The following is a 4320-nucleotide window of genomic DNA, read 5'->3' on the forward strand; positions in this document are numbered from 1 at the left end:
ATTATATTCGACAGGTTTAATTCTGGTGGTCTAAATTTTGCTAAAGTTCCTCATAACGACGTAGAAGGATACCGAAAAACAATTGGTCACATGATGGTTGAGGAAGTAATATATTAAATCACATTTATTTGAATTTTTTTAAATATTTTATTATTTATACTTGTTATAATTACTTTAGCTTATTTTTTACATGTCATTTTTATTGGAGACCTTATCTCGGGTTTCAACATGAAGTTTCAGAAGAAGATAAGGCCATTTGGACTGCATGTACTTATCTACTCTGTTATCATATTGTTGAAAAACATTATACAGATAGGATCACACTCCAGTTCAGTTTACATCAACAAATACCACAACCACCAGAGGACATGAAATTGTATCACGAGGTCGACATGAGGCGTGGGATTGATGATAATTGGACTTGGGTTTGGAGGGAAGAAATAAACCATTGGAATGAGCGCCATAATTACGTGTTGCAAGGTAACATCGTACAAGGTGTTTTATGTCATAGCACAAAATATATGATTTGGTTTAGACAACACACCAAATTGTTTATGTCTGTAGAACAATATCTCTGTGATCCCCGTTTACAACCGCCGTCATATCCTCGTGTGCAATCGACCTCCCAATCAACACCAATACACAGCAGGATCGTCTTCATCATCACCTCACATACACGTCGCTACTGAAGTTCCATTTTATGATCCACCACCATCTCAGTATTACGTTCCGTCGGTGCCAGAAATACCAACACCCGGTTATCCGACAGAAGATGGGCTTCTCTATAATTTGTTTGGAACTCAGTGCACAACTCCTGAGTCGGCATATGCTGTATTTGATTCAATGTATAATCAACAATCGCAAAATTTAATGGAAGCAGGTGGCAGTGGTTCTAATCCATCTACAGCTTACATTGAAGAAAATGATCAAAATGACGATGAACCGGAAGAACCGCAACTTGTTCAGAAAGCTAGACGAGTTCGACGACATCGTACATGTGGATTATTATGTGCTGATGTGGTCGGAAGTTATTCTTAGAATTATTGAAGTAGTGTTAAGACTCTACTTGATGATGGTTTTATAGGAAAACCATGCTGCCAAGGAGGAATGACGTTCCGAGAGCCAATGTCAATAGGGATGACGGAATGGCGGAGGCTATGAATAACCTGGCTGCTTCTGTTGCTGCACGGACTGCTGCCAAGACTCAACGTGATCTCGAAAAGAGGGGAAGAGATATATAACATTTATTAATAATTAATTATTAACGTATTTTTAATTAATTATTAGTATTTTTATTTTTTAAATAATTAAATTAATAATTTAATGTATTTCATTTTATTTTCATGTTATCAATATAAATTTCTTTTCATTTAATTGTTATCATTATTTAATTTTTATTATCATTTAATTTATTTATTTAATCACTTTAATTATAATAATTTTTAATTATACGTATAATAATTATTTATTATAATAATAATAATGATAATAATAATAATAATAATAATTAAAATATAAATTTTATTTATAATTTATTATTATACTTTATTTTAATTTAATATTATTATTTTATTTTTTAAATAATTAAATTAATAATTCTAATAAAAATATAACAAAAAAAAAAAAAACCATCGCAGTAGGAGGTCGCTTCCCAGGAAACGACCTCCAATTAACATAAAAAAATTTCCTCTTCAAGAGGTCGCTTCCTCAGGGAACGACTTCCTATTGGAACAGAAAAGTAGGGCATTTCAGGGAATATTGTTTCAAAGTAGGGCTTTTGAAGAATTAAAAAAAAAAGGATATTCTCGTACAAAACCCTTAAATAATTGTTATATATATTTTAAGTGAGAAATATGAAAATATATTTTATTAGAAAAAATATTATTAATTTATGTTAATTATAGTTAGTATGACATGGTCTACTTTATTTGGTCAAATCCACTAATTCTACTATTCCGTATTATCTAAGTGTTTTTTCTATTTAAATGGAAACACGACTATTTATTTTATGCAGTGTGAAAATATATTTTTATCGAATCTAAAAATCCCTTTTTCTTACTTCTTCATCTCTTGGTTTTATTTAGTTACATGTGATCTTGCGGTTTTTTTATGATAATATTTTTTGTCAGTTTTATTATCTCGGTTTATTAAAAAGAGTCTGTTGAATCTTGTGAGATTTGCGTCGTAAGACAGCAAGGTTGGTCTAAAATATACGGAGGCCTAAGGCAAATTTAAATAGGAGGCTTTTTAGAGTCGACAATAGAATTTTAGTAAAATTACTATTTTACTAAAATTCTATTGTCGACAATTAGAATAAAATATAATTTGTTAATATAATTGATTTTTTAATAATATTTATTTTTCAACTAATAATCACGTCAAATAATTTTACATTTGTTGATACAATATTAGTTTTAAATAGATTTTATTATTTTTATATTTAAAAATATTAGATTGTAAAAACTTTTTGTGAAGTAAAAAGATTTTTATAGACCTGTATATTAAGTAAAAATTTATATATTTTTGAAGGCCTAAAACAGTTTGATGACTTTATCTTTAGGCCTGTCCTAAAGGCTGACAATGTCATGCCTCAGGTTTTGTTTTTGTTGATTATTTTCCAAGTTTAATTAGAGTTGCGATGGCGGCCAATTTTTACAAAAAGTTGAAGGTCCCGTTCTTGAAGTATATATGGATGTATGTACGATTCTTCGACGTCACAATTTGTTCCGGTGAAAGATTGTCTTCGAGAGATACGTTAATTTACCATTGTTTAGTCATGAATATGGTGTTCTACATTCTTGTATAGATTTTGAAAATAATCTTGCATGTGATATCAGAGCTTCTTATACTAGATTTAGAGTCTACATTTTTTCAATTTATGTACTTTCAGTGATGTTTGAAATTTAGGATTTTTGTTTTTTTGGATTGTGAAATCGAGAGGAAAAGTACATATCTTTTCCTTTTTTCCGTTGCATCCGTGAAATTTTTATGAGAAATTGAGCAATGTCATGAAAGCAATACTAAGTTGAGCACATAATCAGCGATAGAAAGTGTTCTCGTTTTGCTTGCGGAAGTTCTTGGTTTTATTTTATTTTTTCTTTTTCAATTTTTTTTCAATCACTAGGAAATACATTCATACCGTTTACTTGCCAATTGCTTGGAATTTGTATTTTATTCTAATTAGTTGAAGTTAAAGGTTAACATCGATCCTTTGTTTTTGAATTAAATCTTTACATCGGTAGAGGTAAGACAATTAAGTAGTGATATATTTTTTTAATGTTTGGAAGAAGGTCGATCTATAGTGTTTTAAGGTTTAAAACAAAACTATTAAATGATGCATTTTTAAAAGTTAATAAATAAATTATTAATATTTTATTTAATAATTATAGAAAATTTCTTTAAATTAATAGTATTTTTAAATCTATTTTTTTTTATATTTTTAAAAAAATGAAATAAAACAACAGCCACATCAAGAACTCATGTAAAACTTTTCATCTTTTAGTTGAAGAGGAAAATAGTGTATACATTACCACTCCAATAATTCATGTTAGCAATAGGTTAACTACTTGTCTCATTATTTCTCAGTTTATAACTAATATTTCTCATATTGACAATATATTCACTTTTTGTCTCATAATTTCTAAATTTATAACTGATATTTCTCTCATCGCCATTGTATCTTCGTTAGTTTGTACTAAGAAGAATATTAAATAATTTGCAACAAAAATAAAATATTTTATTTAATTTAGGCTTAATTGCAGTTTTGGTCCCCCTATTTTAGCTGAATCACGAAAGTAGTCCTTGTTGAGACAAACTCTATATTTAAAGTTTTGATGAAAATAAACAAAGGTTAATTAAGAAAGTTAATTTTGATTCTAAAATGTTATGTTAATTTAACATGTGTTTTTGAGTGGATTTAATTAAGATCAGAATCAAGCAGATCAAGAAAAGACAACAACAAGATCATTCTGCATCATAACAGAGAATAATCTCCAGCTTCAACAACTGTCCATCACAGCATATTGGTCAAACCTTTTCTATCTCCTTGACAAGGAGTCTGCCCTGGAAATTATTCATATCTAATCAGTACATGGCAAGGAACAAGTAGGAATCATCCAGACTCAAAAAGGTTATTTGATCTCAAAGATCAAAGGACTCAAAGACAGACAAAAGTCATGAAAGTCTGCAAACTCCAAAAATCAAATGTTAAGAAAGTTCGATCAATCTGGACATATGACAAGACAATTACAAAGGAAATCCAGAACGTTTAAAACGGGAACTCCAGAATGATTATTGAAGCTCAAGAAAGTTCAAACTGAC

Source organism: Cicer arietinum, chromosome 7 (assembly GCF_000331145.2).
Source record: "Cicer arietinum cultivar CDC Frontier isolate Library 1 chromosome 7, Cicar.CDCFrontier_v2.0, whole genome shotgun sequence".
NCBI classification, from domain to species: domain Eukaryota; kingdom Viridiplantae; phylum Streptophyta; class Magnoliopsida; order Fabales; family Fabaceae; genus Cicer; species Cicer arietinum.